Source organism: Saccopteryx bilineata, chromosome 9, assembly GCF_036850765.1.
Source record: "Saccopteryx bilineata isolate mSacBil1 chromosome 9, mSacBil1_pri_phased_curated, whole genome shotgun sequence".
In the NCBI taxonomy this organism is placed as follows: Eukaryota; Metazoa; Chordata; class Mammalia; order Chiroptera; family Emballonuridae; genus Saccopteryx; species Saccopteryx bilineata.
The window spans coordinates 43,355,702-43,377,834 of record NC_089498.1 but is presented as its reverse complement, the minus strand read 5'-3'; the positions used below and the strand labels follow the sequence as shown (position 1 = coordinate 43,377,834).

At 40.0% G+C, this 22,133-nt stretch overlaps 1 non-coding gene across 1 annotated transcript; it reads right to left on the bottom strand.

The window, feature by feature from the left end:
* Window positions 1–17,142: 17,142 nt before the first annotated feature.
* Window positions 17,143–17,250, bottom strand: LOC136313743 (U6 spliceosomal RNA). Its single transcript, XR_010727188.1, has one exon. It is a non-coding gene; the product is annotated as a U6 spliceosomal RNA (small nuclear RNA).
* Window positions 17,251–22,133: the final 4,883 nt, after the last annotated feature.

The following is a 22,133-nucleotide window of genomic DNA, read 5'->3' as shown; positions in this document are numbered from 1 at the left end:
CCACTGAATACAGGTGTTTTGTTGTGTTCTGACAGCCAAGGAACCTCAGTATATAACAAAACACTGAATGGCATTCAGATCTTCAAAAACAATGGCAAACTGGGATCAAATGTACTGTTTTTCACAATGGTCATGCCGACAGTAAGGCTAAAGTTTTCCAGTAGATTATGGTCAGGTCATAGAAGTCGATGCTTGTTGATGAGACTGCTGATGTACGTCTTGAATGCCAATTTTCTCAAATTTTTGCTGAAAACCCAGATATAAAACATGTCATTGCTGGGAGGAGACAAGATGGCCACGGAGTAGGCGGATGTTCCAACTCCCACATCCCAGAACCAAAGTGGGTTACAACTTAATTTTGAGAACAGTCATCTTGAAAGACCAACTTTGGACTGAACTAAGCAGATTCTATAGCCAACAACCACCAAAGAAGCCACAGTGAGACAGGTAGGAAAGGCAGACACAGACTGGGCTGCCCCACTCCCGGGAGCGAGGGGCAGCCTGGAGGGACTCTCACAGCGGGTTGGTTGCCCAGCGAGTTGGGGGTCCCCAGCGCCATGACTGGAGTCCTAGTCTAGAGCCCTGGAGTCTGGAAGGGGTTTATGGACTATTTGGCTGAGAAAGGAACCTAAATTCTGATTGAGAAGGAGACAGAACTCTCAGACCCAGGCTCCGGCTTAAAGGGACCGCACAGAGAGCTTTGCTCACATCCACCTTCCCAGGGTTCTGAGAGCGAGAAGCGCTGATAGGACTGGAGTTGCCAGGGGAATAGTGTGGTCTTGGAGGCAAAGGGGAAGACACTTTGAGGGATGGCTATCCTAACACTTGGGCTGAGTACTTCCCAATTTAAAGTGAACATTTTTCCTGGGAGCAACTACACCAGCAAAGGGAAGAAATTAGCCCACCAGATGCTCTCCTGCTCCAGTCAGAACAAAGAGGCGCTTAGAGGGAGGCAGCATGTTAGGGACACAGGTAGTGAGTGCTGAGGTCTGAGCTACACACCCTTCCACACTGCTGAGTGATCACTGAGAGCAGACTAGTGGCATGATGGGATGTGGCTATAGTGATTGGGGCAGTCTGAGCGAATGCATGTGGGCCAGCCCTCAGAGACGGAAGCCACCACAGCTGCTGCAGAGGTCCAAGCTCGCGCACAATCCTGCCCACAGCGTGAGCCCAGTTGTGGCAGCAGCAGAGACCCAGGCTACCATGGGGGCAGTTGGAGCTGGTGTGCACGGGCTGCTGCAAGGTTGTGGCTCACGCACAATCCTGCCCACGGTGTGAGCCCAGTTGCAGCAGCAGCAGAGACTCAGTTCGAGCTGGCGTGCAGTGGCCCGCCAGCAGAGGCAGAAGTCACAGTGGCCACTGCAGAGGTTGGAGTTCATGCACAATCCTGCCCATGGCACTAGCCCATCTTTGGCGGGGGCAGAGGCCCAAGCAACCTCTGAGGCAGTCCAAGCAGGTACACACTAGCCCAAGTTCAAGGCTACTGCAGAGGCGGTCCTAGTGTCATGGAAGGGCCAGCTTGCACAGGGGGAGGCTGTGGCGGCCGCTGAGGAGCTCCAAGCTAATGCACAATCCCTCCTGGAGCACGAGCTCACCCTTGGTGATGGCAGAAGCCAGGGCAACCTTGGAGGTGATCCAAGGAGGCACAGGTGGGACCTCTCACTGAGGCAGAAGCTGCGACAGCCACTGTAGAGGTCTGAGCTTGCGCACAATTCTGGCTGTAACACGAGCCCGCTCTTGGCGGTGGCAGAGACCAGGATGACATCAAAGGCGGTCTAAGCGGACACGCAGAAGCCCGCCTGTGGAGGTGGAAGCCACGGATGCTGCGACTACAGCCCAAGCACACGAGCGCAAGCCCAAGACCAAAGTGACTGTGGAAGGCGGTCATAGTGGGCGTGCACACGCACCACCTGCCCACAGAGGTGGAAGCTGCAGTGGCTGTGGAGGCAGGCTGGTGCCGGCAATGCCCAAGCCCAATTGCCCGAGGCGGCAGCAGCTGGCGGGAGGACAGACCCCACATCAGGAGCACTGAGGCCAAACCACTGGACCCCTGTGGCCACACCCTTCTGAGTGCTGAAAACAAGAAAAGAACAAAATAAATAAATAAATAAATAAAAAGTCAGGATAGAATGACACCTGAGGCTAAGGGGCAAGCAACATCCAATACCATACCTAATCACTGAATTACAGTACTGAGCCCAACAAGTAGGCAGCGGTAAGAGGCGGCAGAAAGCCTGACCAGGTGGTGGTGCAGTGGATAGAGCATCGGACTTGGATGCGGAAGGACCCAGGTTTGAGACCCCGAGGTCGCCAGCTTGAGCGCGGGCTCATCTGGCTTGAGCAAAGAGCTCACCAGCTTGGATCCAAGGTCGCTGGCTCCAGCAGGGGGTTACTCGGTCTGCTGAAGGCGCACAGTCAAGGCACATGTGAAAAAGCAATCAATGAACAACTAAGAAGTCGCAACGCGCAACGAGAAACTGATGATTGATGCTTCTCATCTCTCTCCATTCCTGTCTGTCCCTGTCTATCTCTGCTTCTGAAAAAAAAAAAAAAAAAAAAAAAAAAAAAAAAAAAAAAAAAAAAAAAAAAAAAAAAAGAGGCGGCAAAAAGCAGATCTCGGGGGAACTCAAACTTTTAAAAGAATCTCCCCCAGACCAAGAGTAGATAAAAGGAAGCCTAGGAGTGCAGCTGATATTTACAGTGGCACCTGGGCCCAGCAGATGCAGCCATAAGATCTGGATTGCTTGTAGCTCCAAAAAGGTTGATAAGAGTCCATCATAGGCAGTGACCCCCACTAATCTGTGCCAGGCTTTGGCCAGAGAGGTCAAGGGCAGGCACATCCAGTGGCCACATACAGAGAGCATCAGTTCAGGACCTAACAACCCTTGTAAGAGTGGTAGCTTAAAGAAAGTCTCCTTACACCTGACCCAGCTAAGACATAGAAAATGCTGACACAAATAGCAAAAAGAACAGTGATAGCAGATAAGTAGCCCACAGCAGATTACAAACAACAGCTAATGCCAACCCAAGAAGACCTAGAAACAACACAACTGAAAATTGGAGGCAGACAATACCGACCCTAGACTCAGCTAGCTACACAAACAGCACACCCAAAGGAGGAGTCTATACACAGACAAAATGGGAAGAAAAAGAAATGCAATCCAAATGAATCAAGAGAAATCCCTAAAAAAGAACTGAATGAGATAAAAATAAACAAATTACCAGATGCAGAGTTTAAAATAATGATTGTTAGGATGCTCAAAGATCTTAGAGCAACAATGGGTGGACATAATGAGCACCTAAATAAAGAGATAACAAGAATCAAAAAGTTCACTGAAATCATAGGAAAGAACCAGTCAGAAATGACAAATACAATATCAGAAATGAAGACTACAGTAGAAGGAATTAAAAGCAGGCTGAATTAAGCAGAGGATTGAATCAGTGATTTAGAAGACAAGATAAACAAAGGCACAGAAGCAGAGCAGCAAAGTGAAAAGAGGCTCAAAAAGTCTGCGGAAACTCTAAGAGACAAGATAAAGAGAAACAACATTTGCATCATAGTGGTTCCTGAAGAAGAGAAAGAATAAGGAATAGAGAACATATTGAAAAAATTATAGCTGAAAACTTCCCTAATTTGATGCAGGAAAATGTCACACAAGTTCAAGAAACAGAGAATCCCATTAAAGAGGAACCCATAGAGACCTATACCAAGACACATAATTAATATGCCAAAGCTAAGAGATAAAGAATACTAAAAGCTGCAAGAGAAAAGTAGTCAATCACCTACAAAGGAGCCCCCATAAGGATGATATCCAACTTCTCAACAGAAACACTTCAGGCCAAAAGTAAATGGCAAAAAATATTCAAAGTAATGCAGAACAAGAGCCTACAACCAAGACTTCTTTATCCAGCAAGGCTATCAATTAAAATTGAAGGAGAAATAAAAAGGTTCCCAGACAAAAAGAAAACAACTCAAGGAATTCATTACAACCAAACCAATGCTGCAAGAAATGTTAAGGGGCCTGTTGTAAAGAGAACAAATGTGGGGGGAACCTAGTAAAAGAAGAATGTAGATTTAAAGAATAAAATGACAATAAACTACATATAAATAATAACCTTAAATGTAAATGGATTAAATGCTCCAATCAAAAGACATAGAGGCCTGACCTGTGGTGGTGCAGTGGATAAAGTGTTGACCAGGAAAAGATGAGGTCACCCTGAGTTTGCCTGGTCAAGGCACATATGGGAGTTGATGCTTCCTGCTCCTCCTCACCTCTTTCTCTCTCTCCTCTCTCTCTCAAAATGAATAATTTAAAAAAACACACCAAACAAACAAAAAAAAGACATAGGGTAGCTGCCTAGATAAGAAAACAGGATCCATACATATGCTGTCCATTAGAGACCCACCTCAAAACAAAAGATACATATAGACTGAAAGGAAAAGGATGGAAAAAAAATTTTTATGCAAATTGATATGAAAAAAAAGCTGGGGTAGCAATACTTATATCTGACAAAATAGACTTTAAAACAAAGATTATAGTAAGGGATAAGAAGGTCACTACAAAATGATAAAGGGAGCAATCCAACAGGAAGAGATAACCATTATAAATATCTATGCACCTAATATAGGAGCACCTAAATATATAAAGCAGACGTTGATGGACATAAAGGGCAAGATCAATAGCAATACTATAATAGTAGCGGATTTCAATTTCCCACTAACATCACTGGATAGATCCTCAAGAAAGAAAATTAATAAAGAAACAGCAGAATTAAGGAACACACTAGATTAACTACATTTAATAAATATCTTTAGCCTGACCAGGCAGTGGCACAGTGGATAGAGCATTGGACTGGAATGCAGAGGACCCAGGTTCGAGACCCTGAGGTTGCCAGCTTGAGCACATGCTCATCTGGATTGAGCAAAAGCCCACCAAGTTGAACCCAAGGTCGCTGGCTCCAACAAGGGGTTACTTGGTCTGCTGAAGGCCCACAGTCAAGACACATATGAGAAAGCAATCAATGAACAACTAAGGTGTTGCAACGTGCAATGAAAAACTAATGATAGATGCTTCTCATCTCTCTCCATTCCTGTTGGTCTTTCCCTGTCTATCCCTCTCTCTGACTCACTCTCTGTCTCTGTAATAAATAAATAAATAAATAAAAATTTTAAATATAAAAAAATTTAATATCTTCAGAACCGTTCACCCTAAAGCCACAGAATATACATTCCTTCCAAGTACTCATGGTACATTCTCTAGGATAGTCCACATGTTAGGGCATAAAACGAGCCTCAACAAATTTAAGAGGATTGAAATTATATCAAGCATCTTTTCTAACCACAATGGCATGAAACTAGAAATCAACTACAATATAAAAACTGGAAAACACTCAAACACTTGGAAACTAAATGGCATGTTATTAAATAATAAATGGGTCAAATGAGATCAAGGAAGAAATCAATAATTTCCTTGAAACAAATGAAAATGAGCATATAACAATTTAAAATTTATGGGATACAGCAAAAGCAGTTCTGAGAGAGAAGTTCATAGCATTACAGCCATACCTTAAGAAGCTAGTGAAAGTTCAAATAAAAAACCCAGCAAGTAAAGCTCAGAGGAAGTAGAAGGAAGGAAATAATAAAGATCAGAGCAGAAATAAATGACATAGAGGCTAAAAAAAAACAATACAGAGGATCAGTGAAACCAAGAACTGGTTCTTTGAAAAGGTAAAGAAGATAGATGAACCTTTAACCAGACTCACCAAGAAAAAAAGAGGACTCAAATAAAATTAAAAATGAGAGTGGAGAAGAAACAACTGACACAGCAGAAATACAAAGGATTGTAAGAAAATACTATGGAGAACTGTATGCCAAAAAATTAGACAAACTAGGTGAAATGGACAAATTCTTGAAAAATATACTCTGTCAAAAATCTCTCTAGAAGAATCAGAACACCTAAATACACTGATTACAACAAATGAGATCAAAACAGTTATCAAAAAACTCCCAAGAAACAAAAGCCCTGGGCTAGATGACATCACAGGCGATTTCTACTGAACATTCAAAGAATAACTAACTCCTATCCTTCTCAAGCTATTTCAAAAAATTCAAGAGGAGGGAAGACTTCCAAGCTCCTTTTATGAGGCAAGCATAATTCTGATTCCAAAGCCAGACAAAGACAATACCAAGAAAGGAAACTATAGGCTAGTATCCTTGATGAATTTAGATGTTAAAATTTTCAAGAAAATATTAGCAAACCAGATCCAGCAACAAATGGGACTATATCAAACTATAAAGCTTGTGCACAGCAAAAGATACCATTAACAAAATAAAAAGACAACCCACTCAATGGGAGAATATGTTCGTTGATAAATATGGTAAGTGGTTAATAACCAAATTTATAAAGAACTTCTAAAACTCAACACCAAGATGGTAAACAATCCAATGAAAAAATGGGAACCTGAATGACACTTCTCCAAGGAGGACATACAGATGACCAATAGACATATAAAAAAAATGTTCAGTCACTAATCATCTGAGAAATGCAAATTAAAACCACAATGAAATTCCACCTCACACCTGTCAGAATGGCATTCATTAACAAATCAAACAGCAAGTGCTGGTGAGGGTGTGGAGAAAAGGGAACCTTCCTACAATACTGGTGGAAATGCAGACTTGTGTAGCCACTGTGGAAAACACTATGGCATTTCCTCAAAAAATTAAAAATGGAACTGCTTTATGACCCAGCTATCTCTCCTTTAGAAATAGATCCTAAGAATAAAAAAACACTAATTCAAAAGAAAATATGCACCCCTATGTTTCTTGTAGCATTGTTTACATTGGTCAAAATCTGGAAACAGCTTAAGGTCCATCAGTGGATGAGTAGATAAAAAAGCTGTGGTTATACATACCATGGAATACTATGAAGCTATGAAAAGGAGGGGGCTTTTACCTTTTGCAACGGTATGAATAGACCTGGAGATTATTGTGCTAAGTGAAATAAGTCAGGTAGAGAAAGACAAATATCATATGATCTTAATTATATGTGGAATCTGATGAACACAATAAACTGAGGAACAAATTAGAAACAGAGGCAGGCTCACAAGAAACAGAAGAACAGCTGTCTGAGGAAAGGGGTAGTGGAGTAAAAAAAGGGATTAGCTAAATTATATATACATAACACATAGATACAGATAACAGCACTGCAAGTTCCAGAGAGAAAGGGGAGATGGAGGTAGGAGAGGGGGCCAAAGGAGGTGAAATGGGAATGGAAAGAGACTTTGTATGGATTATGGGGAGCAGGATGAGGTGGGTAGAGGGTGTTATATTGAGTTTGACACTTGAAACCATGTTAACACAATAAATTAAAAATAAAAAAAGAAAATTAAAAAAAAGAAAGGTTTAGGGGAAAAGAGAATTCTCTTGAAAAAGATGAATGGGCCACATGGAGCATGGCTCTCCAGTTCCTCCCACAGTCAGAACCCATAAATTCCAGCCAATGATTACACAAGTCATCAGTCTCACCAAATTGAAGAGGGCGAATAATGAAGCAGCCTCTTCCCAGAGAGCTGTGCCTGACCCCAGATGGGTCCTCCAACATTTATGAGGTAACTTTTGTGAGACATCAAAGCACATGGAATTACACAGTGGATGGGACATGCAAAAGCCCAGTGCTAGAGGGGCAGCTAAGAAATAAACTGAGCTGGAAAAGGAGACTGGATGTTTTTCCTGCCAGACAATCACAGTTAGCAAGTCTGGGAGGGGTAATGAAGTGAGTAAAAGGGTGAAACCCCATGGAATTCCATGGATGAGAATCAGAGATGCTGGCAGTACCAGTGAAGGCGGGAACCAATAGTGACTGGCTGCAGGTCCCTGCTTTTCTGAGGGAGTCCCTGAACTGGTTAGAAATAAATAGTAGTTCCTCATTTAAGATCCTTGTGCCCAGAATGAGAGGAGAGGCAAGAAGGCTATTTTATGATAGTTTCTACAGTGTTTATTTCTCTCAGGAGTGCCCTGCACAGCCAGCCCCTTAAGGATAGTTATGGCAGAGCATGACACACACATGTTATGTAGAGAGAGAGAGCCAAAGCAACGAATACTCATTTTTGCCTCATTTGCAAGCTTTTCAGCACTCACTGTGTTGTCCTTGTATCCAGCAGAGCACTCATTATACATCACACAGAAATTTCAAGTATGAATAATAAGTGATAAAACCCTAGCACTGCTAATATAAAATAAGATGTCCAGCCTGTATCACAAATTATAAACAACACTTCAAAAGTAACTCTAAGTGACACTATGCTATTGACAGTTTTATCATTGGGTGGACAGGAACCTAGATTTTTATAAATTTTCCTGATGTGCAATAAAGCATTATAACCTTCCACCCATGGGTGGGGTATAAAAACAATAACTACAGTAAATTTGCGGGATACAAAATAAATGTACAAAAATCTATTGCATTATTTTATACTAAAAATAAAATGGCAGAAAATAAATGAAAAAAATGTACTTGCAATTGCAACAAAAGGAATAAAATACCTATGAGTAAACTTAACAAAGGATGTAATGGATTTATACATATAAACTACAAGGCATTATTGAAAGAAACTGAAGAAAACAAAGAAATGGAAAGATATTCTATGTTCATGCATTGAAAGAATCAACATAGTTATAATGATCATATTACATAAAGCAATATAAAGATATAATGTAATACCAATCAAAACTCCAATGGTGGGATTTGGGAAGATGGCAGTGGAGTAGGCAGACGCACAGACTCCCAGCACTCACCACCAAACTGGAATACAAATCAATTTAGAAACAGTCAGCATGAAAAACCAACTCTGGACTACAAAAACAGCTCTCAAAAACCAAGGAGCAAAGGAGAAGCCACAACAAACCTGGTAAGGAGTGCCTGAATCTCCCCCTGCTAACAGGAATGGAGGGGGGTGAGGCTGAGAGCCCAGAGGGGCTCTCACTCTAGGGAAAAGAGCAGAAAATACTGCTCACAGCCACTTGCCTGGTGACTAGGGAGTGAGGTGTGTTGAAAGGACTGGCTTGTATTCCAAGAGGAAAAGGGAGAAAGAGGGACAGATGGTGAGGGGAAGAGGAATGCAGGGGACAACCTAAAAAGCTGACTCATCCAGTGCTGGAGGCAGCCATAGCTGGGGGAGGGACTGATCCTTCCACATAACAAAAGACTAAAGTGCTTCCGGATCACAGATCTCTAGACATCTCTCCAGTTCCAATCAGCGCAACAAGACACAGCCAAAAACAAGAAGTGGGGAGAAGGGGCAGTAACTCAGGTCTCCATAGAGATCTGAGATACACCTCCCCCTACTGAAGCTGAGAAAACACCCTGCCCCGAGAGAGATTATCTGGTAGAAGAGGCCTTCAGAGTCTCAGGTTACACACACCACATTCCTGGATACAGTTTCAAGGAAGTCCCCTGCTGAGATCAGTAAACAAGACTATCACTTGTTAAAAAAACAAACAAATCAAGACTTCAAAGTGGCCCAAATCTGAAAGTGGATTACAATAATAGCTGATGCCAACCCAAGAAGACATAGAAAATAACACAATTGAAAACTGGAGGCAGACAACACCAAGCATAGACTCAACCAGCTCTACAAACAAAACACCCAAAACACAGACATAATGAGAAGACAAAGAAGTGCAATCCAAATGAAAGCACAAGAGAAACCTTCAGGAGATGAACTGAGTGATATGGAAATAACCAAACTTCCAGATGCGAAGTTCAAAATAATAATTGTAAGGATGCTTAGGGATCTTAGAACAACAATGGATGGTCATTATGAACACCTAAATAAAGAAATAACAAGTATAAAAAAGGATATTGAAATATTAAAAAAGAATCAGTCAGAGATGAGAAATACAATATCAGAAATTAAGATCACAATGGAAGGAATTAAAAACAGGATAGATAGAGCTGAGGATCGAATAAGCGAGTTGGAGGACAACTTGAATGAAGGCAAGAAAGCAGAGAAGAAAAAAGAAAAGAGACTCAAAAAGTCTGAGGAAACTCTTAGAGAGCTCTGTGACAACATGAAGAGAAATAAAATCTGCATCATAGGGGTTCCTAAAGAAGAGAAAGAATAAGGGATAGAGACTTTGTTCAATCATATTATAGCTGAAAACTTCCCTAAATTAATGCAGGAGAAACTCTCACAGGTTCAAGAAGCACAAGGAATTCCATTAAAGAGAAACCCAAAGAAACCTACACCAAGACACATCATAATTAAAATACCAAAGCTAAGTTATAAAGAGAAAATATTAAAAGCTGCAAGAGAAAAAAAAAGCTATTACCTACAAAGGAGCCCCCATAAGGATGACATCTGACTTCTCAACAAAAACACTTGAGGCAGAAGGGAATGGCAAGAAATATTCAAATTAATGCAGAACAAGAACCTACAACCAAGACTACTTTATCCAGCAACGCTATCAGTTAAAATTGAAGGAGAAATAAAAAGCTTCTCAGACAAAAAAAAAAAACTCAAGGAATTCATTACAACCAAACCAATGTTGCAGGAAATGTTAAGGGGCCTGTTGTAAACAGATCAAAGTGGGAAAAGAATATAGCAAAAGAGGAAAACAGCTTTAAAGAATAAAATGGCAATAAACAACTACATATTAATAACAACCTTAAATGTAAATGGATTAGATGATCCAATCAAAAGACATAGGGTAGCTGCATGGATAAGAAAACAGGACCCATACATATGCTGTATACAAGAGACACACCTTAAAACAAAAGATGCACATAGATTGAAGGTAAAAGGATGGAAAAAAACATTTCAAGCAAATGGAAGTGAAAAAAAAAGCTGGGGTAGCAATACTTATATCAGACAAGATGGACTTTAAAACAAAGGATATAGTAAGAGTTAAAGAAGGCCACTACATAATGATAAAGGGAGTAATCCAACAGGAAGATATAACTATTATAAATATCTATGCACCAAATATAGAAGCACCTAAATATTATATATAAATATAAAGTAGACTTTGATGGATATAAAGGGCAAGATCAACAGCAATACTTAATAGTAGGGGATTTCAATACCCCGCTAACATCACTAGATAGTTCCTCAAGAAAGAAAATTAACAAAGAAACAGCAGATTTAAAGGACACACTAGATCAACTTGATTTAATAGATATCTTCAGAACCTTTCACCCTAAAGCAGCAGAATATACATTCTTTTCAAGTGCTCATGGTACATTCTCTAGGATAGACCACATGTTAGGGCACAAAAGTGGTCTTAACAAATTTAAGAAGATTGAAATTATATCAAGCACTTTCTCCGATCACAATGGCATAAAACTAGAAATGAACCACAACAGAGAAGCTCAAAAACTCTCAAACACATGGAAACTAAATAGCAGGTTGTTATATAACGAATGGATTAAGAATGAGATCAAAGAAGAAATAAAAAAATTCCTAGAAACAAATAACAATGAGCATACAACAACTCAAAATTTATGGGACACAGCAAAAGCAGTACTGAAAGAGAAGTTCATAGCACTACAGGGCCGCTTTAAGAAACTAGAAAAAGCTCAAATAAACAACTTAACCCTGCATCTAAAAGAACTAGAAAAAAAAACAGCAAGTAAAGCCCAAATGTAGTAGAAGGAAGGAAATAATAAAGATCAGAGCAGAAATAAATATCATAGAGGCCAAAGAAACAATACAGAGGATCAATGAAACTATGAGCTGGTTCTTTGAAAAGGTAAACAAGATCAATGAACCTTTAACTAGACTCACCAAGAAAAAAAGAGACAGGACTCAAATAAATAAAATTAGAAATCAGAGTGAAGAAATAACAACTGACACAACAGAAATACAAAATATTGTAAAAAAATACTATGAAGAATTGTATGCCAAAAAGCTAGACGACCTAGATGAAATGGACAAATTCCTTGAAACATACAATCTTCCAAAAATCAATCTGGAAGAATCAGAAAACCTAAACAGACCGATTACACCAAATGAGATTGAAACAGTTATAAAAAAAACTCCCAAGAAAAAAAAGTTCGGGGCCTGACAGCTTCACAACTGAATTCTACCAAATATTCAAAGAAGGACTAACTCCTATCCTCCTCAAGCTATTCCAAAAAATTCAAGAGGAAGGAAGACTTCCAAGCTCCTTTTATGAGGCGAGTATAATTCTGATTCCAAAACCAGGCAAAGACAATACAAAGAAAGAAAATTATAGACCAATATCCCTGATGAATATAGATGCTAAAATCCTCAACAAAATATTAGCAAACCAGCTAATATTTATAACAATATATGGAAAAACATCAATATATGGAAAAAATCATACACCATGATCAAGTGGGATTTATTCTGGGGAGGCAAGGCTGGTACAATATTCGCAAATCAATCAATGTGATTCATCACATAAAAAAAAAGGAAGGAGAAAAACCACATGATAATTTCAATAGATGCAGAAAAAGCATTTGATAAAATTCAGCACCCATTCATGATCAAAACTCTCAGCAAAATGGGAATACAGGGAACATACCTCAACATGATAAAAGCCATCTATGGCAAACCCACAGCCAACATCATACTCAATGGGCAAAAATTAAAAGCAATCCCCTTAAGATCAGGAACAAGGCAGGGATGCCCCCTTTCACCACTCTTATTCAACATAGTCTTGGAAGTCCGAGCCACAGCAGTCAGACAAGAAGAAGAAATAAAAGGCATTCAAGTTGGAAAAGAAGAAGTAAAACTATCATTATTTGCAGATGATATGATATTGTATATAGAAAACCCTAAAGTCTCAGTCAAAAAACTACTGGACCTGATAAATGAATTCAGCAAAGTAGCAAAATATAAAATTAATACTCAGAAATCAGAGGCATTTTTATATGCCAACAATGAACAGTCAGAAAGAGAAATAAGGAAACAATCCCCTTCACTATTACAACCAAAAAAATGAAGTACGGAGTACATTTAACCAAGGAGACTAAAGACTTGTATTCGGAAAATTATAAATCATTGATAAAAGAAATCAAGGAAGATACAAACAAGTGGAAGCATATGCCGTGCTCATGGTTAGGAAGAATAAACATCATTAAAATGTCTGTATTACCCAAAGCAATCTATAAATTTAATGCAATACCAATTAAATACCAATGACATACTTCAAAGATATAGATCACATATTCCAAAAATTTATATGGAACCAAAATGAACATGAATAGCCTCAGCAATCATAAAAAAGAATAAAGTGGGAGGTATCACACTTCCTGATATCAAGTTATACTACAAGGCCATTGTACTCAAAACAGCCTGGTACTGGCATAAGAACAGGCATATAGAACAATGGAACAGAACAGAGAACCCAGAAAAAAACCCACAGCTCTATGGACAACTGATATTTTGACAAAGGAGGTAAGAGCATACAATGGAGTAAAGATAGCCTCTTTAATAAATGGTGTTGGGCCTGACCTGTGGTGGTTCAGTGGATAAAGCGTCAACCTGGAAACGCTGAGGTTGCCGGTTCAAAACCCTGGGCTTGCCTGGTCAAAGCAAATATGGGAGTTGATGCTTCCTGCTCTTCCCCCTTCTCTCTCTCTCTCTCTTACTCCCCTCTCCATAATGAATAAATAAAATCTTAAAATAAATAAATGGTGTTTGGAAAATTGGACAGCTACCTGCAAAAAAATGAAACTAGACCACCAACTTACACCATTCACAAAAATAAACTCAAAATGGATAAAAAACTTAAATGTAAGTCAGGAAACCATAAGCATCTTAGAAGAAAACATAATCATTAAGCTCTCTGACATCTCTCACAGCGATATATTTGCTGATTTATCTCCACAGGCAAGTGAAATGAAAGAGGATAAACAAATGGGACTATATCAAACTAAAAAGGTTTTGCACAGCTAAAGACAGTAAGAACCGAATAAAAAGACAAACTACACAATGGGAGAACATATTTGACAATACATCTGATAAGGGGTTAATAACCAAAATTTATAAAGAACTTGTAAATCTCAACACCAGGAAGACAAACAATCCAATCAAAAAATGTGAAAAAGAAATGAATACACACTTCTCCAAAGAGGACATACAGATGGCCAATAGGCATATAAAAAATGCTCAACATCACTAATCATTAGAGAAATGCAAGTGAAAACCACAATGAGGTATCACCTCACACCAGTAAGAATGGCACTCATCAACAAAACAACACAGAATAAGTGCTGGCGAGGATGTGGAGAAAAGGGAACCCTCCTGCACTGCTGGTGGGAATGCAGACTGGTGCAGCCTCTGTGGAAAACAGTATGGAGATTCCTCAAAAAATTGAAAATTGAACTGCCTTTTGCCTCAGCTATCCCACTTTTAGGAATATACCCCAGAACACCATAGAACTGCTCCAAAAGGAGAAATGCACCCCCATGTCTGTGGCAGCATTGTTCACAATAACGAAGATCTGGAAACAGCCCAGAGGACGAGTGGATTAAAAAGTACATATATACTATGGAATACTACTCAGTCATACGAAATGATGACATCAGATCATTTACAATAACATGGATGGACCTTTATAACATTATACGGAGTGAAATAAGTAAATCAGAAAAAACTAAGAACTATATGAATCCATACATAGATGGACATAAAAATGAGACTCAGAGACATGGACAAGAATGTGATGGTAATGGAGTGGTGGGGGGGAGAGGAAGGAGAGAGGGGGTAGGGGGGAGAGGAGGGGCACAAAGAAATCCAGATAGAAGGTGACAGAAGACAATTTGACTTTGAGTGAGGGGTATGTAGCATAATCAAATGTCAAAATAATCTGAAGATATTTTCTCTCAACATATGTACCCTGATTTATTAATGTCACTGCATTAAATTTAATAATAATAATAATTTTTAAAAAATAACGTTAAAAAAAGTAATTACTGTTTAACGGCTAACAAATGAGCTGTGAGAATCCTACTTTTCAGAACCCTGAAAATGAACCATTACATGGATAAGAACAATAAAAAGCATTTCTTGAAAAAAAATGGTATTTTTCAAAAAAAAGAGAAAAACTATCAACTTTGTATAGAATCACAAAAGACTCGTAATAGCCAAAGCAATCCTGAGGTTGAAAAAATAAGCAAAGCTGGAGGATTCATACATCCTGAGTTCAAATTACACTACATTATCTAAATACGTATTATGGCATTGGTAGAAAAACAGACTCACAGACCAATGGAACACAGTTGAAAGTGAAGAAATAAAGCCATATGTACATAGGCAACTAAGTTTTGACATAGAAGCCAAAAACATGCAATGGAAAAAAGAAGGCTCTTCATTAAATGGTGTAAAGAAAATTGTAAAGCCACTTTCAAAGAATAAAACTAGACTGCTATTTGACACTATACACAAAAATTAACATAAAATAAATCAAAGACCTTAAACAATAAAACACAAAGAAGAAAACATAAGTACTAAACTTATAAACCTTGGTCTCAGAGAGAATTCTATGAATTTTACTTAAAAAGCAAAAATAAAATAAATAAGATTACATCAAACTAAAAAGCTTCTGCTTAAAAGATATCATGAATTTTTCAAAAGACCACAAACTTTTTTTTTTAAGTGAGAGGAGGGTAGATAGAGAGAAAGACTCCTGCATGCACCCTGACCATGATCCACCCAGCAACCCCCACCTGGGGCCAATGCTTGAATCAACTGAGCTATCCTCAGTGCCTAGGGCCAACACTTAAAGCAATCAAACCACTGGCTGTGAGGGAAAGAGAGCAAATGGGGAGGGAAGGAATGAGAAGCAGATAGTTGTTTCTCATATGTGCCCTAATAGGTATAGAACCCAGGACGCTTGCATGTCAAGCTCACGCTCTATCCATTGAGCAAACCAGCCAGGGCCAAAAGGCTACCAACTGAATGAGAGAAGATATTTGCAAATGATGCCTCTGATAAAAGGCTAATATTGAAACTGTATAAAAACTCATACAAGCCTGAACTGTGGTGGCGCAGTGAATAAAGTGTCAACCTGGAAATGCTGAGGTTGCTGGTTCAAAACCCTGGGCTTGCCTGGTCAAGGCACATATGGGAGTTGATGCTTCCTGCTCCTCCCCACCTTCTCTTTCTCTCTTTCTCTCTCTCCTCTCTATAATGAATAAACAAAAAAAAAAACTCATACAAAAATAAACAACTCATACAAGTGAACAACAAAAAACAACCTAATTTTTAAAATGGGAAGAAATACGAGTAACCACAGATATATGAAAAGATGCTCAACATCACTAGCTATAAGGAAAGTGCAAAACAAAACCTCAAGGAGATAGAACCTCACAATTGTTAGAATGGTTATTATCAATAAGACAAGAAATAACTAGGGTTGGAGAGACTGTGGAGAGAAAGAAGCTCTCACACACTGCTGATAAGAATGTAAAGTGGTATAGCCATTATAGAAAACTGTATTTCTCAACATATTAAAAATAGAGCTATAGTATGAGCTAGCAATCCTGCTTTTGATACTCTATCCCAAAATTTTTTTTTTTTTTTTTTTTATAATTTTATTTTTTTAATGGGGTGACATCAATAAATCAGGATACATATATTCAAAGATAACAAGTCCAGGTTATCTTGTCGTTCAATTATGTTGCATACCCACCACCCAAAGTCAGATTGTCCTCTGTCACCTTCTATCTTGTTTTCTTTGTGCCCCTCCCACCCCCTATCCCACGCCCAGTCCCCCCCCCCCCCCCCCGTAACCACCACACTCTTATCAATGTCTCTTAGTTTCACTATTATGTCCCACCTACGTATGGAATAATACAGTTCCTGTTTTTTTCTGATTTACTTATTTCGCTTCGTATCATGTTATCAAGATCCCACCATTTTGCTGTAAATGTTCCGATGTCATCATTTCTTATGGCTGAGTAGTATTCCATAGTGTATATGTGCCACATCTTCTTTATCCAGTCATCTATTGATGGGCTTTTTGGTTGTTTCCATGTCCTGGCCACTGTGAACAATGCTGCAATAAACATGGGGCTGCATGTGTCTTTACGTATCAATGTTTCTGAGTTTTGGGGATATATACCCAGTAGAGGGATTGCTGGGTCATAAGGTAGTTCTATTTTCAGTTTTAAAAATATGGAACGCTTCACGAATTTGCGTGTCATCCTTGCGCAGGGGCCATGCTAATCTTCTCTGTATCGTTCCAATTTTTAGTATATGTGCTGCCGAAGCGAGCACCTCTATCCCAAAATTTGAAAACATTTATTTACAGTGATGTACAAACACATATGTTCATTGCAGTATTATTCACAGTAGCTGAGACATGTAAGCAACCTGTCTTTTGATTGATGATAGGATAAAAATGTGGAATACAACTCAACTATAAGAAAGGATGAAATACTGCCATTAGGGACAATATCAATGGATCTTAAGAGTATCACACTAAAGAAAATAAGTCAGACAGAAAAGAACAAGACCCCAATAATTTCACTCACATGTGGGATATAAAACAGAAAGCAAAAAATGACAACCAAACCCATAGACACAGACAGAGGGGTATGTGTCTACCAGAATGGAAGGAAGATTGGGGAAGGCTGAAAAGATTAAGGTGAGAGAGGAGAAGCCAGAATGCAGAAGAAGGGGGCCTGCGATGTCTGTGATCTTACACTCAAGCCAGTGACCTCAGTGTTCAGTACCGAGGGAACAAGGCAGATAGAAAAGTTTGAAAACTAACAGACCACAGCTGTGGACCTTGCTTGTTATCAGTTCCTTGATATAAACTTGCAGTACCAGCAAGAAGAATGAGTAATGTGATAGTCGAGGACAGACCCTCTGGCCTCCTCTTACGCCTCCCCTCCCAGAGACCTGAAAGTCATGAAGGCCTGCAAACAAATAAGTCATAGAAATCAGGCATTTGTCACGTGAAAGCTAAAGCTGTAAAGGTATATAAGATGTAAGAAATCTAACTTCGGGGAGCTCATGTTTTGTTGCCTCTTTTGAGATCACACTGTTTCTCCGGCTAATAAATCCTACTTCCTTCATTAAGTTGTCTGGGCGTCTTTGTCCTGCTTTGATTCCTGCTACAAAAGGAAGTTAACTATTGATACATAGTTATGGAAGGAGAATAGAGCTTTAGCTGGTGAGCGCACAATGCAATATACAGGTAATGTTTTATAGAATTTTACACCTGAAACATATTATTAAGAATGATTACATTATATTAATTGGTGGTAGATTAAGGAGGCCTGAGAAAGTGAAGCGGGGAATCTTCAGGACTGGATAAAAAGTAAAATGGAGATATATACACTTCTTTTACATTGATTGATGAAGAATAGTTAGTATTTAATATCATAATTTACAGATGTATGTGCGTTAAAGATAACAATGAGGGATACGAGGTTTCCTCATCCTGGAATTGGGGTGTTTATTTATGAAGGTATATAGAAGAGATCATTCTGATAGTTTAAGTACGTTATCCGAGATGCACAAAAACAATGGATAGTTTCTCAAGGTAAAGCTTAATCTATCATATAGGCCAGGGGTCCCCAAACTATGGCCTGCGGGCCGCATGCGGCCCCCTGAGGCCATTTATCCGGCCCCCACCGCACTTCCGGAAGGGGCACCTCTTTCATTGGTGGTCAGTGAGAGGAGCATAGTTCTCATTGAAATACTGGTCAGTTTGTTGATTTAAATTTACTTGTTCTTTATTTTAAATATTGTATTTGTTCCCGTTTTGTTTTTTTACTTTAAAATAAGATATGTGCAGTGTGCATAGGGATTTGTTCATAGTTTTTTTATAGTCCGTCCCTCCAGTGGTCTGAGGGACAGTGAACTGGCCCCCTGTGTAAAAAGTTTGGGGGCCCCTGATATAGGCCTAAAATGAGATGCCCCATTTGTTATAGTATACAAAAAATCAAATGAATATAGCCTGACCAGGCGGTGGCGCAGTGGATAGAGTGTCAGACTGGGATGCAGAAGAACCAGGTTCGAGACCCTGAGGTCGCCAGCTTGAGCGCGGGCTCATCTGGTTTGAGCAAAGCTCACCAGCTTAGACCAAAGGTCGCTGGCTTGAGCAAGGAGTTACTTGGTCTGCTGAAGGCCCTTGGTCAAGGCACATATGAGAAAGCAATCAATGAACAACTAAGGTGTTGCAACAAAAAACTGATGATTGATACTTCTCATCTCTCTCTGTTCCTGTCTGTCCCTATCTATATCTCTCTCTGACTCTCTCTCTGTCTCTGAAGAAAAAAAAATCATACAAAGGACGAGATGACGTCAGAGTAATGGCGGGGTAGGAAGCGATACCGATAAATCTCCCCCAAAACTCAACAAGATCTTCAACCAGAAACAGAAAAACCTATACTTGGAGCTTCCAGATGCTTCGCAATACACCCAAAGGTATGATTGAGTGAAAAATTGGCTAAATATATAACCAAACCCCGAAGGAAATAGGGAGTAAGAAATGCTCCGCCTTCCTCACTAACCTAAACAGGGAGGCTTTCTCTGGTAACTGTGAATATAGAAACTGAGGTGGGCAAAGGGGGTGAATAAATCCAGGCCGCCACGGCACAAACGGCCGAACCAGGCTGTGGCACGGAGATCCAAGCCGAGGAAAATCTGATCCTGTGGCAACCCAGGCAATACAAGCTAACACTTGCGCCAAACCCAAACAAAGAAAGACAAGCGGAGCGGCCATTTTACCCGGTCTCCTGGTCGGTCCGCAGTTAGTGGGTGAGAATTTCTTCCTAGGCTCCGAGAGTGGGTGCCCGTGTTGCCCCACGGAGAGGCAGGGTCAGAGGCCTTTCTGTGGGCCGAGGGCAGAGTCTCTGGGCAGCCCCAGCGCCCTGGGAAAGCCACGCATGGGAGGGAGTGAGAACTAATTCCAACGGTGGAGATTTTCCGTGCTGGAGGGTGTTTCACTCAGAGGGAAACGTGGCCGGCCTCATATCCTGGTGTGCGCGCGCAGATAAGGAGTGAGCAATTCCTCCGAGTGCCTCGGCAGTGCGCGCCCGTGTTATCGCACAGAGGGGCAGAGTCAGGGGCCTTTGTGTGGGCCAAAGCGGAATCTCGGGCCGCCCCAGCACCCTGCAAAAGCCATGCACGGGGACGGAGCGAGACTCAATTCCAACGCTGCAACTTTTCCCTGCGGTTGGGGGTTTCACTCAGAGCGTGAGACTGCTGGCCGGATATCCTGGTCGCAGACAGTGAGTGAGAGTTTCCTCCAAGCGCCCCGGAAGTGGGCGCCCGCTTGTGTTACCGGACAGAGTGGCAGAGCCAGAGGTCTTTGAGTGGGCGGAAAGCCCGCCTGATTATGCTAGCAGCTCTGACTAACTGAGCCTTACCCAGAGCCCTGTGCTAAGTGGAAATAGAGTGGGGAGTTGCCAGCTCTTTGAGCCTCTTACTATCCAGGCAGAGGCAGCAGCAACCCCATAGCTGGATTATCAGGCTACTAATTGAGGAAGGAAAGACTAGGAGAAAGGCTCCAGGAACACGGACTCTCTCACTGTCGGAGCCTATAAATGCTAATGAGCTTTGACTGCCAACGAGACTAAAGCACAATACATGACATTGCCATAGAGACTTATCAACTGCAAACCTCTACCTGAGCGTGCCAAAGGGGCAGAACCCGGGGTACAGAGTCACCGACCAGGACGAGGGAGAGAAAAGAAAAAGCAAGAAGATAACCTCTCAAAATCAAGAATAATCTGCAGACTTTATAACCTATCCCATTTTATTATATTTGTTCGTTTGTTTCTCTTATCTTCATTCTTGATACTTTTTTTCCTCCTCCACTTTGGCCGATTAACTCTCTACCGGTCTTACTCTCTCCTCTCCTTGAACTACACTACCCATAAGTGTTACATCTCCCATTATCTTTTCTCTTCTCTTCCTTTCTCTCTATGAGGGTTGCACTCCAAAACCCTTAACTCTCTCTCTCTCTCTCTCCTTTCTTTTTTCTTCTTTTAGTGGTTCCCTCTTTTTTTCTCTCTCTCTCTTTCTTTTCTCCCTCTATATTAGTTTCTTCCTTTCTCCTTTACATCTCCTCTCATTCAAACCTCAATAACAAACAAATTATCTTATCTGGGACTCAAACCTATGTTTGTGGCATTTTGGGGGGGTTTTACTTCACCTTTTTAACTCACTAGCAGTGCTCCCATCCCTGGCTCTCCATATTATCTAGTTCTTGTTCCACTAAATACAATAGTAATTTTTTAATTTGTCCCCCCATTTTTCCATTTTCCTCTTATTCCTCTCATCCTAACTCTTAGACAACCAACACCTAAAAGCAAATCATTTTATTCTTGACCCAAATTTTTTCCTTATTTGGTTTTTGTGGGTCCATACGCTCTTCTTTTTTCTTTTTTCTTTTTTTTTTTTCCTTTTTTTTTTTTTTTTTTTTTTTTTTTTGCCCCTTTATTACTTTTCCCCAATTCAGGCCCTCCATCACAGGCATTGTTTGTTATAATTCACATTCCACCACAAGATTTTCTCAAGAAAGAGGGGAGAGGAGAGGAGAGGAAAAAAGGAGGGGGGGAATAATTTCCTTTTTTTTTAATTTTTATTTTATTTTATTTTTCTTTATTTCATTATTAATTTTTTTTAAAAAACAACTCTTCGATTTTTTATTTTTCTTATTTTTTTTAACTTTTTATTCTTTATTAAATCTCATTAATACTATCAACAAAACCACCCTCAGATGCCATTAAGGAAGAGAAAATCGAATATCATGGATACAAAAGAAAGAGAGGTAACACAGCTAGATGAGGAAAAATCTATGGAGAAAAAATTTAATATATTGGAAACTTTGGTGCCAAATGACAGAGAATTCAAGATAGAAATCCTAAAAATCCTCCGAGATATACAAGAAAACACAGAAAGGCAATTTAGGGAGCTCAGAAAACAACTCAATGAACACAAAGAATATATGTCCAAGGAAATTGAAACTATAAAAACAAATCAAACAGAGATGAAAAACTCAATTCACGAGCTGAAAAACGAAGTAACAAGCTTAGCTAATAGAACAGGTCAGATAGAAGAGAGGATTAGTGAAACAGAAGACAAGCAACTTGAGGCACAACAGAGAGAAGAAGAAAGAGACTCAAAAATTAAAAAAAATGAGA